At 41.8% G+C, this 24,167-nt stretch overlaps 1 protein-coding gene across 1 annotated transcript in view; it reads left to right on the top strand.

Moving 5' to 3' along the window:
- Positions 1-4,433, top strand: part of IRS1 (insulin receptor substrate 1) — a 59,548-nt gene extending 55,115 nt beyond the window's left edge. The window contains exon 2 of the mRNA XM_027049053.2: positions 3,408-4,433. The gene's annotated coding sequence lies outside the window, so the exon portion shown is untranslated. The remainder of the gene's footprint in view (positions 1-3,407) is intronic.
- Positions 4,434-24,167: the final 19,734 nt, after the last annotated feature.

The raw sequence follows: 24,167 nt of genomic DNA, 5'->3' as shown, positions 1-24,167 counted from the left end.
CTCCAAGGAAGTGTTTTTGCTTCTTTGTTTCCAGTTTATGGATGTTACAAATGACTTTTTGTATTTGTAAAACGTTGTTGCAATATTTGCCTCATACGGTTGGTGGGAGTCCGTTGGGGTTGTATATATAAAGTGTATTAAACCTACCTATACCCCTGTCTTCCCTTTTGGTGCTGATTATAGTCTTTATCACTGACTTTTCATTTGTCACTAACAGATGTTTCTTGAATTGAATGAGTGCTGGAACCTGTTGTGGGTATTGACTTTTTAAAAATATATTCCAAAAATGTATACTATATGTGTTTGCCTTCCTTCAAGAGACTTCGTTTATTGAGAATCAGCCCTTCCTGACTGCAGTTGCATAGAGGCGGGGATACAGGCAAGGGAACTTAAGCCCCAGGAACATAGGCTGAGGTCTGTCTGTAATGTCCTCAGAGTTCATGTCCAATAAAACTCCTCAGAGCATTTGTGAACAGCTATGCTTTTGGAACTTTAGTTTTGGGGTTCTTTGGCTTTAGCTAATGCCTCACTGGGAACCATTACTCAGCTTAATCAGCCCCTGTGTTCACCCTATTTGGCTCCCAAAACTTCTTGGCTGTTTCGAAAGATCAAATGTGCCCTCAAAGGGCCAAGACTGGCTGCTATAGAGATCCTTCAAAAGAATATGCCCGAGGCTGAGAAGGCGGGTGCAAAAAAAAGAAATGGGAACTTGAGAAGGCATTCCAAAAATGCTTCTTCCAACAATGGCTGCCTGATTGGAATAAGTATGCAGACCCCAAGGTGGCTGGATGAAGGACAGTTCTCACCCAGGCGTGCCTGTTAGAAATCTGTATCATTTACTCAGGAGCAAAGTTTTCTGTGTGTCCATACAGACACACAGACACACGTACACACACACCCTTGAACAAAGATAAGCAGATGTGAACTTCAGACTTTCCCTTTAAGTTTTTCTGGGCCCCTGTTGCCTGTTTATAGCCTCTGTCCCCATACTCGCGGTCAGCAGACCCTCCCACTTTCCCCACTTGTTTTCGCTTTCTCAGAGATCCCCAAGGTGATGGCACCAGAAGGGAGCATTAGTGGCTGAGACGTGTGCTGATCAGGATTTACGACAAAGGGCTTTGAAAAGTAGTACGCTGAGACTTTAGAGGGAGAGTTTATGGTGCAGTTGGCAGATCCTTTATTTCCTGCTCTTTGAACACACACGCATGCGGGAAGCTACAGGGAGGGTTCCGGAGTGGCCCCAAAGCAACAGATTTCAGCATCTGGCGAAGCCACAGTGTTTTCCCTTTTCAGAGGGCCCCCGGTCTCTGCCCCGCCGCATTCATGCAGGTTGGCACATGTGACTACAAAACTGGATACAGTTTGTTCCTGTGCTGAGCTGTTCATTCAACCCTTCTGGCCGAGAGCCAGGTATAAAATGAAAAGCATACCGTGTGCCCTCCGTTCCCACCGCACACACACTCCCCTCCCCTTTTCTGTAAATGAGCAGTTTGTTTGTTTGTCTCAAGCCCTTTAATACAGTGGGGCCTTCCCACTTCATCTTAGGCCCAGAGCTGTGAAGCTGTGTCTGGATGCTCTGGTCAGAACGTTCGGATGGATTGCGGTGTGAGTGCAGGAGAAACTTGCAAGCCCATGGGGGATCTGGAGATGGTTTCTGAAGGGGTGGGTTTTCCTGACACTTTGGGAACCACACAGAGTTAAGTCCTGTTCCTCTGACAACGAAAGGGATAGGCCTGGAGCGCTCTCTTGTTTTCACATTGGTGTCTCCATGTCACGTCTTTATTTGCATAGAGAAAAATAGGCTGTTTACCTGTCATTTAGGGGTGGGGTTAATATTTTGAAATAAACAGAAATCTCCTCATCAAGCTAGAGTCTCCGTTTAGTACATTTCGACTTACCTGAGAGCCATTATGCAAATAGGGAAGGCTCACAGGTCCCGGCCATACTCTCCTTCGAGAGAAGAGAGCGAGAAACAGTTCTATCGGTCAACATATACACTGGACGAACTGTAGAACCTGTTCCTTTCCTTGCCACGGATATGGATTATTATAACTACCACATCTGGACTTATCATGAAGCACGTCTTTGTTGTCCCTATACTTAGAGGTGTCTTGGGGTTTCCTTCAGAGCTCTTCATCTACCCAACCTACATTTGCAGGTTTACTTCCTTGACCCCTTTCCACATACCTGGTGAGGCAACACGACTATATTCTTCCCTTGGCCTTTCCGCGGCCGCACTCTCTTCCCCGGACCTTGTTTGATCGTGTGCTCGCGGTGGGAACTGTGCTTTTCCCCTTGGATTCATTCCACTCATATTTAGTGAGTACTTATTGTGTGCCAGCCCTTGTGTTGAGCTCTGGACAGGCAACCCCAAAGCAGCATAGATAGGATCCCATTTCCACATCCCCAAACTATCCCTTTCCTTCCAGACCAAGCCATATGTGTCAGTGAATTACTTCCTTTCTGTTCCCAGTTAGAAGTATTCTTTCCGTGCAGCGAGAGCTTTTTTCCTGTGCATTTACCACGGGATTTACCTCCTTCCTGTGCATTTACCAGGGGATTGACCTCCCTCCTCTTTTGTGTGGTGCCATATACTACTGAAGACATTCTGTAAATATTGGTATTTACAAATAACCGTGGAATGCATAAAGAATGTGGCCCTCAGAAGGACTGTCGAATGCTAACACTTGAGAGCGAAGGAGGGTTCATAACGTTGAAAAAGGTGTCTCCTCTCTGGAAGGGAAGGGATAATGCCCCATGAGGTCTGCCTTCTTGCATTGCATGGAAGAAATGTGCTTCTTGCAGAGTAACATTTCTATTAGGTCTAAATCAGAATCCCTTCCCTTTTAATTTAATGATTAACTGGGTCTGTTTCACCTGGGTCTCCTTTCGCATCTGAACTTTTCATCTCATGTCAAACAACGGCACGTTAAAAACTTGACTTCAGATTTTGTAACGTTAGGCCCTCTGGCTTCAAATTCTAAAATCTACACTTGACTTTTAACCAAAAGAAGATGAAGTGTGGCCTGGCTGGACTCTGCCTACCATATTTTATAGTAGTTTTACACAATAACTATAATTCACATTTTTGTTCTGATCCTAAGAACATCCAAGTATTTTGTGTTTTTGTGTTGTTAAACTCTGAAACCTCCAAATCAGATCGATTTGTTTACTGACTTAATATTGACTGTTTTGAGTTTGTATTTGCTTTAGACTCTTGCATTTTGAAAGGGAAAAAAAAAAGTTAAATACAGTCTGTTGATTTTATTTAAGTACACAGTACTGTTTGTGCCCGTAACTTCGGCTTATCTGGTTCTGCCTCCTTTTTAAAGAAAAACCCTTAGAAAATGATGGAATATGAGGTTTGAGATGCCTTTGCTGACGACTCTTTTTCTTTTTCTTTTCAGAATGAAGACCTGAATGACCTCAGCAAATCTTCCCTTAACTCATGGGTACCCAGACTCTGAATATTTCATGATTCACAACCAGGACCTCACATCTTCCTCCTCAGTAGATGGTACGATGCATCCATTTCAGTTTGTTTACTTTCTACAATCCTCAGGAGTTCCTTGACTGAACTGCACGTACTATATTGTGCCAAGCAAAAAAGCACTGTGACACCAGAATAATGAGTCTGCATTAAGTTCATCTTCAACCTTAAGGACTCAGTTGGCCACGTGAGCTGATGTGATCACCTCCATGCCACGAGAGAAGGGGTTTACTCTCACTGCATTTACAAGATACATTTCATCTGCTGCTGAAACTGCGTATGACAAAGCATCATTGTAAATTATTTCATACAGAACTGTTCGCTTTGGGTGGAGAGAGTATTAAATATTTAACATAGGTTTTGATTTATATGTGTAATTTTTTTAATTAAAATGTAACTTTTCTTACAGCACATCTTTTTTTTGGATGTGGAACTGAGGTATACAATGTTCTGTTGTAAAGAGTGGAGCAAATACTTAAAACGAGGCTAACAAGAGTAGAATAGGGTACGATCCTTGTTTTAAGATTGTAATTCAGAAAAATAATATAATAAGAATCATAGTACCATTAGATGGTTCTCAATTGTATAGTTATATTTGCTGATACTATCTCTTGTAATATAGCCCTGATGTTGAGCTGAGATCCTTACAAGAATTGACCTTAATTTTGTATTTTTCCTGTAAGGCAATAGGCCATGTTAATTAAACTGAAGAAGGGTATATTCTACTGGGTATTTTCAAGTGTCAGCTTAAAATTGGCAATTGGATGGAAGTAAAATCACAACTAAAAGAAATCAAAGACTTCCATTGTATATACTGTAAAGAGGAGGAGACTTGGGTGATTCCTTTAAATCAAAAGCTCTCTTTGGAATGAACAATGTGGGTGTTTGTAAATTCTGGAAATTTCTTTCTATTCATAATAAACTAGAGACTGTTGATCTTTTCTTCTCCCCCTCCCCCCACTTCTGTAAGCTTCCTGCTCCATTGCTACCATTTTTTTTTTCTGTGCACACATTAGGATCTTTTATTTCCTGCATTGTGTCGGGAAAGATGGTAAGATAAGTGAGTACTTGTCTTTCATTTCTAACCAGAAATTAAAACTCCAGAAAAATGGTTTTTATCATGACCAGGGCTACATGTCACTTTCCATAAGACCCTTACCTCCTGTTTTCTGAGAACATCCCGTGCCACATTATTTAACTGAATGTAATTTGGCCCATTTGCCCTGGTGGGTACTGGCCTTTTAGTGATTAGTTAATAAAACCCAGTGTACAGAGTGCATGTCAATGCCTAATGACCAGCTACTGAAACATCTAGCCAGCAGTGAAGAGGTTAATCCTCCTCTTATTTGGAAAGTACACACATCTTGGAATTTTTCCTTATGAAAAAGAAAAGGCGGTGGACATAACTTCGAGCTATTGCCTACAGTGTTTTTAATCTTTTTTTGCCAGGGAACTTCCTAAAGGTTAAGTGAATTAATGCCGATGTCAGGCTCTTCGGAGGCCGGGTAAACTCTCTATCAGAAATTCCCAGCCCTGCTGTTGAGAAAGAGCAACATTTTATTTCTCCCATGGGTTGAGCTCCCTGGGTGGGGGAAGGGCGACCCGGAAGGGGCCAGGGTTGGGGGCACTGCAGTGGCCGCTGCCCCTCGTCAACTGGTCGGGGGACCACTCAAAAGGGAGTGGACATAAATGGAATTCCTCACGCTGGCAAGGCCTGCGTTCTGTTAACTCAGCCGGATAGCATGTACCTCACAGATTGTTGTACAGTGTTCATTGTGGCAGATTCCAATCATTTGCATGCTCATCAATTTCTAAGATGAATAGGTCTGTGGTCGTAAGAATCCATTGTTTTCAAGGAACTTGCTGAATTACATCATTTCCTATGAGGAGAGGACACTACCGATTTTAAAAATCTGATACGAAATTTTTTTTTTTTACACTTTTATAAAAAAGACTTTCTTTGTCAAACTAACTTAAATGTTTCAAGTATTCTGACTCATACTCTTGCTAGTGTAGGAAGAAAGCAAGCTGTCCTGCTGTCTTCTACTGGGGACATAGGTAGTTAAAGAGAAATCAATGAACAAAGTCAGCCCCAACCACTTTTCCTGTGAAGCTGGTTATTATTTCTCAAGGAAGCTAAGTTTTGACTATTGCCAAGATACCTCTGTGTGTGGAGTATCGACATCTTTTGGGTGAGAACAGAAATGAACAGACTGGAAAAGCCATCTCTTGGTTAATTTCTCTGATGCTTTGTTGAGTCACGTAGCATAAAGTTAGAAAATCTTATAGAAGCTGCTTCTAGGGGTCCCTGAGCTGGGTCTGGTGGTGGTATCCAACCTCATCAATTTAAAACTGGAAGTTGCTGGTATTTAAGGCAAAAACTCATGCTCTGACTACAGAGGGGTTGACCTTGAGCAACATCAGCTGCTAAATCCTTGTGTTCAGTTCCTATTGAGAGCTGGCTTTTATCCATTTCCAAGTATTTGTAGGCCAGCCAAGGAATTACATTAATGGGGCTTCTAGTGGCCTCTGGTTAACCTATAAGTTAGTGGCTTTTCCTCATGAGACCAACCTTTTATAGTGTTCTTTCTTAGAGACCTAGGCAGAGTTTTAAAATTCTCCTTTGTAGAAAGAACAAATATATTTCATGACTTTGAGAATATCTTCATTCTGGGAAAAAAAAATCCTAGAACCAGCTAGAAGTGAAGAGAATCCATTAATGATCAACCACCTGAGTCAATAATGACAATTCAGTACCGATGTTACATTTGTGGCTATTTCTCGCTAACTTTCAAAGGTCAGGGACTTTCTTAACTAATCTAGGTTGACTGCAAAAGTGGGTTTACTGAACACCATCTAGCCAAAAGTAGAGATTTTAAGCCTTTTTTCCTCTGTTGTCTCCTAACTTAATTTTGGGACATTTAACATATTAAGAAACAATTTTACTGTCCTGTAAGAAACAGCATTTTACAACACTGAAGCCCGTTTTGTTTGATCTCGCATCCTGAATGCAATACACCATGTAGTTGAAAACTTTAATTTTGTTTACTGCAGGTGGTTTAAAAATGGGAGGGGAGCTCATCGTCCACTGACAGTAGAGCCATGAAAAATGGGAGAGATGTGAAATGCTCTGCTTTGGCAGAACTCTGTGGGTCAGTCCATCACACAAAGAGGTGCTGAAACCAGAGACACTGTGGGAAGTAAGACCTTGATTGGGGAGATCAGGAGGACCCCTTGGGAGGAATATGGAGATGGATGGAAGCCACATATGAAATTGCTGCTTTGCAATGACTTGACAGGGGAGTTAGTGTTCCTAGGACATCGTGTGTGTTAGGTGGAGGTAATGCTGCATTCATAAAGGCTGCTGAAAAAGTTGAGAGGAAGAAGGATGCATTTCTTGGGATGTGAGGAAATCTGGCCTCACCAATACTGAGAGAAAGACATCCACTCTGGAAAGCAAAACAGCCTTCCTGTAGTCAGAACATCGAGGGTTAGACACCGGTGCCTTTGATCATTTCCAAAACCAAGCCATAGAAGATCTTGGAGGTCCTACCTAGTGTAGCTCTGTATGTCCATGTCTCCTACACCTGGGTAGAGAAAGCATGGGTCGGATGGCATGTTGGGTTTCCCACTTCTTGTAACCAGAGCATCTAGTTCGATGTGGTGAAGAGGTAGAAAGATAAGTGAAGGTGTTTGACCCCATTCGTAAGGAATGTATCAGTAATGGAGAGCTTATAATTAGTTAATAAGATTAGAAAATGACTCAGCTGGAGAGTTGCCTTCCTTTCATTGTTGATGACTTGGCATTTGTGATGTATACACCAAGAGCTCTGGTGTTTTCAACCCTTGCCATTCACCTGGCATTTAAATTTCTCCTTGCTTCTGTTGTTAATTTCCCTGGTGTGAACCAGTCTGCCACATAATAGGACAAATTCAGTAAACAGGAAAACTTGTCTGTATTTGTATAGACCTCTTGAGTGCTGTTTTTGTGTTTGTTTTTGTTTGTTTGTCTTAGAACTTTGCTATTTGGCTTAAGAATGTAGTTCCCAGGACAATTTTCCTTACAAAGTTCTTTCATTACACCTCTTGGCTGCAGGGTGGGCCAAATTAAATACATATATATATTTTTTTCATTTAATGTATGTGCAGTTTGGTTTATCATCTTAAGATGGTGGTGCTGTCCATGGTGCTACTTCATCCGTGTACAAAAGGACCAATGCATGGTCTGTATTGCTACCAAAACATTTACTGTATATATGTGTATAACATATGTATTATGTATATATGTAATGGGTACCAGGCCAGGTATATATTTTTATTTAGAAGTGTTTCACTTTTCCTAGTTTTCTTTATAGTGTTATGCTTATTTTCGGTCCCCCCTTCCCCCTGATTTTGTCTGGTACTTAGAACTGTAGTGTCTTCATTGTTAATTAAAGAAAATTGTCTAAATGAATTCACGGATATGAATGCTAGTGATCCTTAATGTTTTTGGTTATGGGATGTGAAACAAAACTGCCAATTAAAAGAGTTGCTGGGGCATTTGGGTAAGAGCAGCATACACCATTTAACATACTTTAATAAATGATTTTGGAACAGATAGGTTTGCTTCACACTGTCCCTCGTCAGTTGGCTTTCAGTGGCCAAGAGCATAAAGAAAAAGACCCTGGAAAGATTTTAAGCTGCTTTTGTTGTTGTTGGTAAAATGGGAAGAGGGAAGCAAAAATCCATTCTCCTTGGGATGGAAAGATAGATGTTCTGTTGATAGGCACTGGAACAGCCTTGTCAAAACTTTCAGTGTGCACACGGATCCCCCAAGAGGTTGTTCAAATGCAGATTGTCATTGATGGGTTATGGGGACGGGGCCAGAGATGCACTGGTGACAAGTTGCCGTCATCTGGATAGCTTTTAAGAAACATCAATGGCCAGACCCACTCCAAAGATGGCTGATTCTTTGGAATGGGGTCTGGGCATCAGCCGTGGTTACTGCCACCACTTTTTACACTGTATAGGACACTAGTACAGGGAAAGTATCTGATTGCTAAAGTCACTTAGAAATGCTGATTCCCTGGAGCTGTGTAGGAACATGTGTTTAAACAGGTGACTCATGGTGGGCAAGTGAGAAATCCCGATTTCTGTGCAAGTGGAACCTTTTGGATTGTTTCACCACTAGAAAAGATAGGACACCAATGACTTTTGCAAATAAGAAAGCATGTTGCCGATATAGAAACAGCCAACTCCTCTACCTTCTCCCAAATTGAGCTTTCTTGCTTAAGCAATTTATTTTTTTTAATGTTTATTTTTTGAGAGAGAGACAGAGACAGAGACAAAGACAAAGTGTGAGCAGGAGACAGGCAGAGAGAGAGACACACACAAAATCTGAAGCAGGCTGTGGGCTCTGAGCTGTCAGTACACAGCCTGACATGGGGCTCAAACCCATGAACCCATGAGATCGTGACCTGAACTGAAGTTGGATGCTTAACTGACTGAGCCACCCAGGTACCCCTAACTTAAGCAATTTAAATAGGTAATTGTTGTGTCTTACATTGTTAGAGCAGACTCAAGATTAACTTAAAAAATGTTTTTTTTAATGAGGCTGATACTCCACTAAGAGTAAAAAGCCTGAGTTTTCTTATTTGGTGCAACAGGCTAGCACGCTCTTCCCTCTGCCTACATTGTAAATGGTATCCTCATTGCTAAGAAGCAGCACAGAACATGATTGAATAAATGCTTGAAGTCATTAGTTCATCTTTGCTTTACATTAACTTTGTCCATTTATTTTCAAAAGAAAAACAATGACAGCAACTGACTTTTCCCTCCCTGTAGTATTACACACCAAACATCACTCTAGCCCCTATTGAAATTATATGTGAACATCACTAATTAGGAGTAATTTGAGGGAAGTCTAGTTGGAATGAATTGATGGTGCCATTTATAGCCTAACTGTCTTATTGCCTTTTACACATATACAGAAATAAACCAGAGAACGTAAAAGGTGGATGAAAGGACTTGGAGCATTAATAATCAAGTATCTGGTATTCTCTCTCTGAAGCGACATTACTCTGCATTCATTCTAGGTTAGGTACCAGGAAGTTACATCAATTGTCTCACCTCATCTTTCCAGCAACCCAGAGGTAGGTATTATCCATATTCCTGTTTCCCAGATGTGGAAGCAGAGGCGAGAAGGGGCATATGTGTGTCACTGGCTAGGATGCTTGAGAGCAGCCCCTGCAGTGAGGGTGACTTGATGGCCAAGTGTGTATTCTCATCGACGCCACTGCAAGTCTTTGGTTTCTAAGTACTTAAACAAAACTTAAGTTCTGTACGTGAAAAACATTTATCGCTCCAGCTGCCTTGTGTTACAAATTTGCTGAGCAAGTATGATCTCATAGGAGCTTGAAAGTGAAGCTCTGTTCATCTTAATAACTTTCACCCTAGAAAGTAACAGGGCCTTATTAGGTTTGTTTCCATTCTTTACCTTTGTGTCTAGCTTCGTTTATTTGTGTCAAAAATCTTTTTTTCTGGTTCCCTTTTGTTTTTCTCAATAGGTATGCCCCTTTTCAAAGGCAGCAGAATAGAAATATTTGGCTTTATTTTAGGAATGAACATGGGCAGCAGGTGAAATGTGAAAGCCGCATAAAATCCAAACCACTGTGTTTTGGGCATTAGGTTTTACATATTACCTCTGTAAATAGAGGTAAATCAGAACTTCTTAGGTTCTCTCTTACGGATTATCAATGATCAGATAAATGACAGAGATTAGCCAGAGGAAAAACGTGAGCAGGTGGATGCCTGAGTCTCAACGAGTTGAAGAACAAGGCCTCACGTGAAGTGAAAGAATGGTGGAAACTCCTCCAATACAGGAATTCCCTCTCTGCTATACCCTGCAGGGGAGGAAAGAGTTTTCATTGACTCTTAAGGTTCCTGGCTTGGTCTGAAAATGAAACGGACAAAGATTGACAGGAGGAGAGCACACAAATTTATTCAATATAAATTTTGCATAACACAGGAGCTTTCCTAAGGAAACAAAGACCCAAAGAAACAGCTAGATGAGGATGTTTAGGCTTGGTTTGATGAAAAGTGGGCAATTGTGGAGGAAGGTGAAAGGTTAAGGAGTATGAGGTTATGGTAGTAAACAGGGAAACAGCAAGGCCTGCTTGTTCAGATTCTTTCCAGACACCCCTTTGTCTTTGGAGAGAAGTATGCTCTTTTCCTGTGGGTATAGGGCAGGCACCACTCAAGTGAGCATGTTATGACCTGTTCCAGGGGAGAATGTCAGAGTGATCTTCCTGCTTCTGCTGTTTTCTTAAACTCCTTCAGTTTAAAATATTTAATATGCTAAGGTGTTGTATTTTGAATTTTTTTAATGTTTATTTATTTTTGAGACAGAGAGAGACAGAGCATGAACGGGGGAGGGGCAGAGAGAGAGGGAGACACAGAATCGGAAGCAGGCTGCAGGCTCCAGGCTCTGAGCCATCGGCCCAGAGCCCGACGTGGGGCTCGAACTCATGGACTGCGAGATCATGACCTGAGCTGAAGTCGGACGCCCAACCGACTGAGCCACCCAGGCGCCCCAAGTTGCTGTACTTTGAACCCCACCAGTCCACAGTGCTTCTCAAAGCTTGGACTACACACAAACTACACAGAGTTTCCTGAAGAGCTTTTACCAAATAGATTTTAACAAAGACCTCATGACACTGTATTAGTAATCAGTTGTTTCCCCAAAACACACATCTCTCCAGGGTTATTTTACACCCTGACCTTAAAGGAATGTGTTGTTGGTGCTTGATAAGCATTATCCTTTCTGCTCTGTCCTACATGTATATCGCCCCAAATCTCAAGCATCATGTTCTTAGTTGTAAATGGGAGAGAAGGAATGATATTGTTGGAGATCCTCACTGCTTCTGGAAAAAAAAAGAAAAAATAAAAAACAGTCTCTAAAGTAGAAATTAGTTTCAATTTACATAGGGATTAGCATAAAAATAAAGGAATTAGGTAAATTTTTACTTACAGTGTTATACAGCATTCTTCTGATTCAAAAACCAAAATATCCCCAAATATTAAGAAGTGGTATGTCTGATGGCATTATAGATGATTTTAATTCTAGCTTTTCTATTTTTCTGTGTTTACAATGATCCTTTCTTATTTCCATAATGTTAAACAAAGCAAAATATTATTTTAAAAAAGCACAAAGGGGGTTGGGTGGGAATCTCAGTGAATCCCACATGTCAATATTACCATACATCACACCATGCCATGATCAATCAGTCAGAGGTCAGACAGCTATGGCCTGTGAGCCAAATCCAGCCAGCTGCCTGTTTTTGTAAATAAAGTATTATTGGAATGTAGCCATGCTCATTCATTTATTTATTGCCTCTAACACCGTAACAGCAGAGTTGAGTAGTTGGGACAAAGACCAAATGGCCCCCAAATAAAATATTATCTGGCCTATATAGAAAATGTTTGCTGATCCCTGTAACTGATGGTTTTCAAGAGTCATATTTGGGATGAAGCAATGTTTTGTGCCCTGGGCTTCTGAGATTCTCCCCAGTGTGCTGAAAAAAGTGTCAAGAAGCTCTGAGGCCACCACTATATTGCTGTTGGACAGAGTTTATGATCATATTATCAGAGCTTCTTAGTCCTTGTACAGTTGATCACTGAAGTGCTAAAAGGACTTCTTTAAATGTCACTTACACTGAAATACTTATTTATAGTTAGGCATGTACCGCTGAATTAGGGTAAATCTGGGATGATACCTTTTTCTTGGTGCCTCAGTATTTCTAGATTAACAGCCAACCTCCCCCACAAAAGGTAGAAACAAATTAAAAGTTTGTCCTTTTCAAAGGGGGCTGGGTTTCCTCAAGAATTCCAAGGGGAGTTCAAAGTAGTTTGTGGTATCCAGAACAGCAGGACCTCAACCAATCAGAGAGACAATAAACAGGCATCCTTTTCCAATCTCCTTTTCTAACTTGTCATCAACTGTCATGCTGAGAATGGAAACCAGGGCCAAGAGCATGAATTCCAGTCAGGAAGATAATATCTGGAAACCTACGAGGCAAAGAGAAAATATTTGAGAATTGCTGGATTAAAAAAGAAGAACCATTGTCATCAATTGAGTCATTAGCTAGGAAGGCAATTGCTTGGTACTTTTTAAAATTGTTATAGAGTCCCAATATTTATTCACCCACAATATTATCGAGGAACTATTATGTCTTATGTGTAAGAGATACCCTCATAATAACCCGGCTCTTGTCCCCTTGGAGCTGTCATTGGAGGTACTCTCAAATCTGGACCACTTGTTTTATGTACAAAGAAACTGTATTTCAGTCCCACCCTCACTGAATGTGACTTTATTTTAGAAGTTGAATTAATGGGGTGCCTGGGTGGCTCAGTCAGTTGAGCACCCCACTCTTGATTTCAGCTCAGGTCATGATCCCAGGATCTTGATATGGAGCCCCATGATGGGCTTGGAGCCTGCTTGAGATTCTTTCTCTCTCTCTCTTTCTCTCTCTCTCTCCTTCTGCCCCTCTCCCCTTCTCATGTTCTCTCTCTCTCTAAAATAAAATAAAATAAAATAAAATAAAATAAAATAAAATAAATTGAATTTATATCAGTTGATTAAATGGATTCCTTAACACCCCCCTCCCAGCGAGTGTTTGGGGTTCTTTCAAGGGCCCGGTATGCAGTGAAGCTGGTGCACAGATTTGAGAAGTCATGTCCTAGATGGTTGCTGATGTTGACCTGGATAGCCGGTTAGGTGGAGAGTGGGAGATAGGTACAGCACTGAAATGGAGCGGTGGTGAGGACCAGAAAGCTGGCATGAGGAGAGTGAGAGCAAGGAGGTGGGGAAAGCCTCCCACAGCCATCTTTCAAAAAAACCAGAACGCATCATAGAATCACAAATTGTTGCTGTGGAGCAGAGTCCTTTATCTGTCATCAGGAGCAACTCCTTATACTCAACTAATGTGAAGAAACTAAGGTCCCCAGACACCAGCCCATCAATTCGCAACTTTCTCCTGGATCAAATATGGTGAAAATCCAAGTAACACCCCCAGCTCACCTTTAGTGGCATTTTTGCTACATGTCTGAGGCTGGTCATGGATCAGCTCGTGTGCCCATGTAACCCTTCATCCCAAAGGTTTTGTAGATATTATATAAAACACCATTTTACAGAGGAAAAGAAAATCAAGGTCTAGAAAAAGAACTTGCCTAGGGTCACTCAGTGGGTAAAGGTAGAGCTAGAATCCCAGCTGAGTCCAGTTAACTCCAGAGCTTTGTTTTAGAGTTTCAATAATTGAAAGCCATGGAAACAACAACAAAAATCCACGTTCTTTGAAATCCTCGTATACATTTATGACCCTAGGTTGTCAGAAAATGCCATATGGAAAGTTCTCGATTTACAGTTTCAATTCTCCAGACACAAACTATACCCTCTCCTCCACACCCCCCCCCCCATCAAGTCCAACTTTCTCTAGTGCTTTTGAGGGTTTCCAGTTAAGTCAAGATGAAAGTGTTCCTCAGCTTCTTGAAACTCAATTCTTAATTAAGCGATTTTCCTCACCAGGTTAATGCAGCTTCTAATTTGCTTGTCACAGAAGATGGCAGACAAATGCACACACACATGCATACCACACCACTCATGCACGTGCGTGCACACAGACACACACACACAGGCCCCACACACAAACACAATTCAAGGAGGAAATGTTAATGAGGCATCTCAAACAGCCAACTTATTTTTTATATCAGCAGCATGTTTCTGGGTTAAATTCAAGTTGTCCATTTAATTTTACATCCCCCTGTCATCTCCACCACACAGCAACTATTCCAGTTAGCAGGGTCCCATGCCCCATATGTGAAAAAAAAAATGTAGACCTCTGAATCTGGTTTACTTCATCTGTTGGAAAATAAAATGAGTTGGTCTGAGCTAAACAAACTTCTTCCTGAACAGAGTAACTCTACCATTTGTGTTTGCTGAAATGTTTGACAGATGGGAGTCTGATGGAGGTGGGGGTGGAATTTCTTTTAATGGCTGTGTGAATACTTCAAATCTTGTCTTTGCCTCACCACTACCTGTGTGACTTTGGGCAAAGCACTTCTCTCTGGCTCTCCACTTCTTTGTTTATAAAATATGAGGGCTACCTAATTGTAACCTGGGTTTCAGGAACCCGTCAACACTAAAATCGGGTCCAATGTTTTTCATGTGGATGGCTGTGTGCATTCTTTTCCCCCTGGGGAGAAGGGACTGTGATTTCTGCTGGATTCACCAAAGATTCAAAGCAAAGAGATGGTTTCTTGATATCACAGAATTTCACAATTGGTAGGATGCTCTAGCAATTTGTATAGAGTTAGGGACTGGCAAAAATATTAGACCAGCACAAATTTCCCCTAGTGCTTTCTCCCCTCAACTCTACACACTGGTTGAATTTGGATACCTACCACTCCCTTTGCCAAATGTTTTCTTGGGGGCCCAGGTTCCTGGAGTGGAGAAAACACATCTGATAAACTATTTTTCCCACAGGTATATGAAATTAATGTATTAGCCCTCAGAGCATTTGGCTCAAAAAAGAAAACATATCCAGAAGGAAAAGAACACTTTGGCAAAAAGGAATTAATTGCTAATGGTGGTATTTTAGGTAACCATGTGGGGAGATGTTTAATAAGGGGAGTTCAGTTTAGTTGAATCAGATTTCATACTTTATAGGCACTGAGCCTCGGAAAGGAGTATGATGAGGTAATCCCCTTCTCTTACATGTAATTAAAATAAAACTTTACTTTGGTAATGACATAATCCATGCATGTTTGCTAATGATAACCTTAATTTCTAGATTTTTTGAATAAATTTAATTTGGGGTAAGTTCACCAAAGTTAAACTTTTTCCCTCCTTTGTTTTTGGGGTGAAAGGAGGGTCTTTGCCTGGCTGGTGCTCTCAAGCCTTTCCTGGGCTCAACCCCCTTGTCTTCACGTCTCTGAGGTCATTCTGGTAGGTGACCACCTACACCAGCCATTTGTGAAGTTGGCTCTGACTCATTTAACGATGAACTTTGTTTACTTGTTGGCAGGGAAAGAACTGAAGCAGGAAAAGAATGAAAGAATTTCCTTCTGGCAGACAAACAATTCCTACTTGTTGCTACTAACAGGAAATCTATTTTTATTCTTCCGTGCCCCAGCAATGGAGTTGATCTTCATGACACAAAGAAACCCTCAGCCAAAAAATTTAGAAAGAGCATTTCTCTTTGGAACTTACCAACTCCCAACATCTTCTCTAGGAAACCACACTATAGTACTTCAAGTATGAAAATGATGCTCCCTGTGCATGTTCCATAAAAATGTTGAGCCCCAGTGAAAACAACCTACAATCAAAGATTTTCAACAGAGGTGACCACACAGTTGAAATATGCCATTTAACTTTTCCTTTGGTGGTCACGGAGAGGTAAGTTTTTCTTCTAGAAAAACTATGCTGTAGCGTTGGAATTAGACAGTCCTAGGCCAACCGGGAAATGCTGTTTACTAGCTCAGAGACCATGGGAAAATCACTTAACTTCCCAGAGCTATTGTTTTACCATTTGTAACGTGGGGATGATGCTATTTACCCTGAAGAGGTTTCTTAAGCATTGAAGATACTCCTGTCATTCCCAGTGCATTTCAAGTAGTGCTTCACCCGTAGCTGGTACCCGATACATGTAGACCCCGTAGAGTAATTTTGAGTCTCAACATTTTTACAACTTTTGGACAATAGCGCTTCTTTCGTGCCAAAAGAGTTCAATCTATCTGTTTATCTCTATAAAGTTTAAAAGGCCGTAGACACAGGAAGTCTTCCTTGCCTGGTCTTCATTCTGTATTTCTGGCAAAAAAGACCCAGTCTCCAAGGAAAGTTTATGACAGGGCCACTGGTGGAATTGGGTGATCGTGGCGCTGCTTCTCAGAAATGCACTCGGGCAGTCTCTGAGCACAAAACTGGCACCGATGAGGAAACTGGGCATTAAGAACAACGAACAACGTTAGCTAACTCTACCTTCCATTCCAACTACTACGTTACTCTCCTCAAGACGTGAGTGGGGACTGGACACTCTCCTCCCAGCCAAGCATGGTAACCTTTCCCTTGGATTCAAATATGGTTCCCGAGTGTCACCCTCTCACGCTTTCCGCTCGTGCAAACACTGCTGTTTCATTCTAACTGTAGCCCTCTTTTGGAGGTGCCTGTCTATTAGCAAATAGCTGCTGCACCCTTTGGCCCTTGGGGTTGGCCAGGCTTAGGTTCGGCTCTTTTTATATATATATATATTTTAATTTTTTTCAACGTTTTTTATTTATTTTTGGGACAGAGAGAGACAGAGCATGAACAGGGGAGGGGCAGAGAGAGAGGGAGACACAGAATTGGAAACAGGCTCCAGGCTCCGAGCCATTAGCCCAGAGCCTGACGCGGGGCTCAAACTCATGGACCGTGAGATTGTGACCTGGCTGAAGTCGGACGCTTAACCGACTGTGCCACCCAGGCGCCCCATCTTTTTATATTTAAATCAAAATTAATGAAGAAAATGGGGGGTGGGGGAGAGGGGAAAATGGGTGATGGGCATTGAGGAGGGCACTTGTTGGGATGAGCACTGGGTGTTTTATGGAAACCAATTTGACAATAAATTATATTAAAAAAACAAAATTAATGAAGAAAAATATGTAAGAAGAGGCTGTTTCTGCCTCGTTTATAATGCGGGTTGTCTCTGTCACAGGGCTCTTCGAGAGGAGGGTGTCCAGCGGACCCTGCTATGGCATGGTTCAGCCACCCCATGCTGTGGAGAGAGCATACTGCCCAAGACAAAGGAGCCAGGCAGCGCGGAGCAGACCCCGCTTCTGGCCAACTTCTTCTCACCCTGTTTCATCCCTTCTCCTGCCTTTCGTTTCTTTCCCTCCATTTTAGGGCTGAGCCAACCTCGCACAGCATTATTTTTAGTTCTCGCACGGGAACACGGACTTGTCTCTCTGCTGGTTTCTTTTTCCCCTTTACCAAGGATGTGCGATTGTTTTTCCACCGTGCATTCAGGGGCTCGGGAACATCGTGTGCTTACTTACGGTTAACCCCTTGCATTTCCCCGAGGTGCTTTGTTCAGTCGCTCATGAACTTTTAATTTTTTCCAGGCTTGTGTGTTTTGTCCAGACTGCGGCTCTTCTGGAGCTGGGCCGGCCTCTTTGTTTTGGGGAAGCTTATTGCTTCACAGTGAGACCATCTGACAGTTGTTATCTGTGACCTGAAAGCCAGAGGCAGCCAGGAGCCTGTTCTTCTCGAAGACCTCCCAGCTCCCCAGCCCCCACCGCCATCTGGGACCACCCGAGGAAAGAGACCAGTGTGACAACAAATGTTCACAGGAGGATGGAAGTTTTCTCCACCCGCCAAGGTCGGCCTCGGTCTGTCCTTGAGCCCCCAACAAGGGGGAGAGCCATCAGATTCATCTGTGTGGGTGTCTACCAGGATCTTCTCTCCCTCCTCTCTCTTTCTCCCTCCCTGTCTTCCTCCCTTCCCTTCCTCTACCTTTCATAAAAATCTGTGGGCTGACTGCTGGGTAACAGCTCTCCAAGCACAATGGCAGATATAACACTGAGTACAAGCCAGTGAGCCATGTCTTCCAGAATATTCCCAATGCACTGAGAATAAAATCCGTGCTCTTCATCGGGGCCAGCCTGGCCCTGAGGGACTGGCCCCTGCCTGTCTCTTCCCACCTGACCTCTGCATGCTTCCCTTCACTCCCTGTGCTGTCAGCTCCTTCCCCGCCCAGAGCCATCACATTCACGCCTCCTCTTCCAAAATGCCTGGCTTCGGAACTTCTCATAGGTGCTTTCTTCTCATCTCCCGGGACACCACTCAGTCCAAACGCTCCCTTCCCAGTGTGGCCTTGGCTCATCGCCCCTGCCTCTCTAGCCGTCCACTGCACATGTTTAGTTTCTTCACAGTGCAGTCTTCATCTGCAATTATCTCTGTATTTAATTGTTTACTTGTTTATTTTCTGCCTTTATCCTGCAGACCCTCTGTTTTTTTCTCCATGTGGCCCCCAGTGCCTGACACAGACTTCGTCTTCAATAAATATCTGTTGAATAAGTGGATAAATAAATACTTCAGTAGGGGATGTAAGAAATAGCATCACAAATAATGATAATGATAACAATAATTGACTTCTCTGGGGATTTTCCCAAGCACTGTGTCTTAAGGATGCTATCCCCAATCTGCAAAACAATTGAGAGAGAATATCGTTCTTATATTTTGCCCTCCCACCCCTAAATGAGGCTTCCAAGCATTGGTATTTTCCCAAGACCACCTACCTAGTGAGGGACAGACCTGGGATCTATCCTCAGACAGGTCTGACCTTACGGCCGGTGGTTGTTCTTTCCTCTTGGCTGTGATGTCTAAAACACGTAAACAACGATCATACAAGCCAGGAAGAGATAAGCTCCATGAGAGGCACAGATAAAATGTCATGGGAATTCAAAGAAGGAAGAAGTGGCCTCTGGATGAGGGCAACAGGGAAGGCTGGTGACAAGGTGATTTTGTTTTGCTGGCCTTGTGCCCCTGATGACTCAAGGGAGAGAGGTGGAGGGATTCGGACAGTTGGAGTGGGTTGAAGTCAAACACCAGAGGGCTGCGTGTGCGTGTGTGTGTGTGCGTGTGTGTGTGTACACGCAAGCACACACGTGATCGTTGAGGGCAGAAAGGCAAGAACGACAAGATGATTTTAAATTCAGTGCAGAGGAAGCTAGTGCTTGTAATAGGGAGTATTTTCTTCTGGTCTCCAGCTCTAACTCTGATTATTATTTAAAGACAAAAGCACACATCTGTATCTATTAGAGTAAGAGCTTCAAATAAACATTTATTATCTCACATTTCTGTTTAAGCAAACCTCACTATTTATCTACAAAACAAAATATATTTTCTTCCTGAGTCACGTCTTCAGTTCAGATGTAGTCTAAATGTTCCCAGGCCTATCTAGCCTGAGGGAGGGGTCACATATGACCACGTTACCACTTAAACCCAAGTTTTCACGATTCGGTGTCCCCATCTATTTAATAGGTTTTATGTTCCTTGAAATACCTCTGACCAGATTTTCCTCGAGTTTTCAGGGACACATCGGCTGCGTTCGCAGACAAGTCCTTCCTGTTTTCTCTGCTTTGCCCTCTCTCTGCTGCTGGACTCCATGCTTTGGACCAAGTCCCCTGCCTATGGCTCCAGATTCCCAGTCTCCAAATGGACTGCATTCCCCTTAGTCTTCCCGGCACTGGACCTGTACACTGTGGTCCTCACAGGACAGGGACAAAGGCCTCCTCTCTTCTGAGTCTCAGACCTGTTGGGGGAGGGCTGGCAACTAGAATCGAAAGCACAGCAAAAGCCCTGCCAGTCACAATAGATTCCATTTAGATTGATACCAGTGTGTTTTCAGGGAACTGAAAGAGATGATGTCGATGTGATTTTTACAGTGTGATGCGAAGGAGGTCGTGTAGATGTGCTGATTTCCTGATCTTTCAGGTGAAGAGACAAAACATAATTTATAGGTGATAAACCAAATGGTAGAAGTAAACGTATATTCAAAGTGTAAAACTCAATATTACAAAGCAAAATTGATAGCAGAGGAAAGAGCCATGGGAGACAGAAATAGAACTATAATAATTCCGATCTATTGGTTGCCTTTATAACTATAATATATCACAGTTTAGTATGATAAAGAGTGCAATTCAGAGCAAGGATCTAATGGTTTTGAATATACAGAAGCCTAAGAACACAGTATCAATATTCATGTAGAAAAAAATTCAATACAAGATACAGGCAAAATTACTTTATAAGGGCACCTAGGTAGCTCAGTTGGTTAAGCATCTGACTCTTGATTTTGGCTCAGGTCATCATCCCAGGGTCATGGGATTGAGCCCCACGTTGGGCACCACACTGTGTGGAGACTGCTTAAGATTCTCTCTCTCTCTCTCTCTCTCTCTGCCCTCTCCCCCACTCACACTCTCTCTCTTTCCCTAAAAACCAAAACAAGGGGCACCTGGGTGGCTCAGTCGGCTAAGCATCTGACTTTGGCTCAGGTCATGATCTCATGGTTCGTGGGTTCCAGCCCCACATCTGGCTCTGTGCTGACAGCTCAGAGCCTGGAGCCTGCTTTGGATTCTCTGTCTCCTTCTCTCTCTTCCTCTCCCCCACTCATGCTCTGTCTCTCTCAAAAACAGATAAAACATTAACAAATTAAAAACAAAACAAAACAAAAATACTTTCTAGCAAAAGACTTGCATGCATTCTATTAGTCCAGGGTGGATCAAGTGAATAAAAAGTAATAAAAACAGAAAAATACTTATACAACAAAATTAACAACCAAAATCTAGTTGGTATATCTCATACTTTGTTTCACAAACACAGACCATACCTTTTTCCCTAAGTGTCCATGGAACATTCGCAAAAAAAGACCACATATCAGTACACAGAGAAAACTAAGCAAAGTCCAACCTGTATAAAAATCATCTCCTGCTCATAAATGGAAAAAAAATAGAAGAAAACAATCAACAACAAAAGCTCTACTGGCTGGAATTTTCTTAGGTAACTCTTGGGTCAAACAGGAATTCAAAACCGAGACTGCAGAACGGAAGTTATTTAGGAAATAATGAAAACAAAAACACTACCTATCAGAACCATGTTATAAAGGTATGAATTCTATTCTACTCCATTGACATGTAATAAAAAATGAAAATAAACTAACAAAGAGGGGAGAATAAATCAAAGGAAAGTGAGAGAAAGTATGAAAGAAGAGAACGTAAATTAATTGAGAAAATAAAGAGTACAGTAGAAAATGAAAAACCCAAATCTGTTTTTTTTAAAAGAAGCAACACAAAACAAAACCGTCAGCTAATTTAAATAAGTGAAAAAGGAAGACACAAAGTGAAGACTATATAAACTAATGATGAGAAAAGAAACACAGGAAAGGGGATTAAAAGTCTCTCAGAGAATACACTGCATCACTCCATAAAAATAAATGTGTGAACTTGGTTGTAATGGGTACGTTTTCTAGGACGAGTTATAAAAACTGATCCCTGGGCGCCTAGGTGGCGCAGTCGGTTAAGCGTCCGACTTCAGCCAGGTCACAATCTCGCGGTCCGGGAGTTTGAGCCCCGCGTCGGGCTCTGGGCTGATGGCTCAGAGCCTGGAGCCTGTTTCCGATTCTGTGTCTCCCTCTCTCTCTGCCCCTCCCCCGTTCATGCTCTGGCTCTCTCTGTCCCAAAAAAAACAAATAAACGTTGAAAAAAACAAAAAACTGATCCCAGAATAGATAGGAACTGGAAATATTAGAAAATAGCAAGAAAGAAGCCTAAAATTCATATTTTTGGAAACTAGGTAACATATAATTATACAACTCTCAAGTTAAAGTGAAAATTGTAAAGAAAAAAGTATTTACTAATGAATGATATGAAAATACTATAGTTCAGAGTTTGTGGGACAACACACGTGTTTGTACAAAACGTTCACATTAGCGTTCTTTATAGTTCAATTAGACTTCTTCATATTAGCCCCAAATTGGAAACAAGTCAAATGTTCACTAATGGGTGAACAGCTCAACAGATTGTGGTATATCTATACAGTGGGATAACACTCAGGAATAACAAGGAATGAACTATTGATACACTCAACAACAGGGATGGACCTCAAAGACATTATGCTGAGTAAATAACACCAGGCATAAAATAGTAGCTTATGTTTCCATTTATATAAAGTTCTGGAAAAGGCAAAACTGATCTATAGTACTAGAAAGCAAATTAGCGGTTCCTCTGGTGAAGGATCAGGAAAGATTGACAAGGGGGATGAAGGAACGTTTTGGAAGGTTGTGGAAATGTGACTATGGTTACTCAGTGGGATACATAAGTTAAGATGTCAACCTGTCCACTTAAATGACTATACTGAATTCAATTTAAATTTGATCTCAATAAAGTTGGTTTTTAAAATTGTGTGGCAGCAAAGCAGAACTTTGAGATAAATTTACTTGGAAACAAGGAAGATTTAAAAAATAAGGATGCTAAAGATACTCATGCTCTTGGTTGCAACAAATTTACCTATAATTTCAGTGCAACCCTCATCAAATTTACATTTGGATTTTTAAAAAGAAACTTAATAAATTTATCCTAAAATGTACCTGGAGGAATAAAGTTATACAAATTGTTAAGTCAATCAACAAAAGGAGACAAAGAGAGAGATTTGTCTTACCAGGTGTTATGACAGAAGTCACAGGTTTAGTTTTATGAAAGGAGTGTTAATAGCAAATCATTCCAATGATCAGCATAAAGAGCTTAAAGACAGAGCCCTGAATGTATGGTTCTTAATAAATTATGTGTAAAGCTAAAACTAAGTATTAGGTAGGGTTCTCTAGAGAGACAGACCAATAGGAGATCTATGTATGTATGTATGTATCAATCTATCAATCATCTGTTATCTATCTATCTATCTATATGCATATATACACACACATATATATAGTGTATGTATATGCATATATATGTGTGTGTATATATGCATATATATACACTATATATATGTGTGTGTATATATACACCATACTCCATGGTATGGGGTCCCTGTGTGGCTCAGTTGGTTAAGGGTGTGACTTCAGCTCAGGTCATGGTCTCACAGTTTGTGAGTTCAAGCCCCACTTGGGGCTCAATGCTATCAGTGCGGATCCTGCTTCAGATCCTTTGTCTTCCTCTCTCTACCCCTCCCTTGCTCTCTCTCTCTCTCTCTCACTCTCTCTCTCTCTCTCAAAAATAAACAAACATTAAAAATACATAGATAGATAGATAGATAAACTACTCCAGGGTACTGCTGCCTTGGCATCCATTTAATTTGGCCAAACAGCCACTGGGGGCCTTAAACTGACTCTTGCCCCTCATGCAAGCCCATGTTCTAGATAACACCCTCCAGGTCACACGTAAATGTAGGTTATTGATGTGACTTCCACCAAGGCCTTGTAATAAACAGTCTCTCAGACTCCCAAATGTCCCCTTGTGCATTGCTTAGATAGAATCCTCATGCAGCTTACAAACACCCTGCTTTTTAAATTTGAATTTCAATCTTGCCTTAGTCTGGGGAACCCCCAAAGCACCTCACCCACAGATGCTGATAAAGGCATGTGCCTCAGATCCCATCACTTTCTCTCCTGCTCCCTCCCTTGACCTTCCTATGGTGGAATTTTGAGGAATGCTGTGTACTTCTTCTGGCACCTGTGAGTAATAAAACTCTTGATTTCGATGTCTCTTGTGGTCTTCGTTGAACCAGGACTCACCATCCAGCTCTCTGGGCCTCTGCTTAACAAACGTTAATTTAACAAAGTAATAACACATGATTATGAAGGCTGGCAAATCCAAAGTCTACAGGGTGAGCCGGCAAGCTGGATACCCACCGAAGCTGGATACCCGCAGAGGAGCTGGGTTTCCTCTTCCCAGAGGTCCATCTTTTGTTCTTTTTGGGCTTTCAACTGATTGCATGAGACCCACTCACATTATGGAGAGCAGCCTGCTTTACTCAAGTCATTTAAGTGTTAATTTCAACCAAAAGTACCCTCACAGAAACATGCAGAATAATGTATGACCACTTATCTGCACACCATGCCCAGGCAAGTTGACACGTAAAGTTAACCATCATAACTACATATCCAATTAAGGTGGT

The sequence above is a fragment of the Acinonyx jubatus genome, chromosome C1, assembly GCF_027475565.1.
Source record: "Acinonyx jubatus isolate Ajub_Pintada_27869175 chromosome C1, VMU_Ajub_asm_v1.0, whole genome shotgun sequence".
Classification (NCBI taxonomy): domain Eukaryota; kingdom Metazoa; phylum Chordata; class Mammalia; order Carnivora; family Felidae; genus Acinonyx; species Acinonyx jubatus.
This window is presented reverse-complemented; position numbering and strand designations above follow the sequence as displayed.